Raw genomic sequence first — 296 nt, forward strand, 5'->3', positions numbered from 1 at the left:
TATTAAGTAAATGGTTTCAAGTTGGAGGTGTTTCGTTCTGGTTCAGGGGCAGGAGACTTGGTTTGTAGTTATAAGCTAAGAGGTAATGATCTCAAAAGAACTGATTATAGATCATCATGCATGACTGTACATATATTGAAGTAATAAAACCGTTTTCTACTTTCCTTCTCTGGCCTCTGTCCATTGTCGCACACACCAACGTTTTTAGTATAAGCTTAAAAAGACACTTATGCATTAGTTTTAAGACATATTTGTTGTCATATACTGTGCAGAGAAACGTCTTCGCTAATCGTTTG

The sequence above is a fragment of the Penaeus monodon genome, chromosome 30 (genome assembly GCF_015228065.2).
Source record: "Penaeus monodon isolate SGIC_2016 chromosome 30, NSTDA_Pmon_1, whole genome shotgun sequence".
Taxonomy (NCBI): Eukaryota; Metazoa; Arthropoda; class Malacostraca; order Decapoda; family Penaeidae; genus Penaeus; species Penaeus monodon.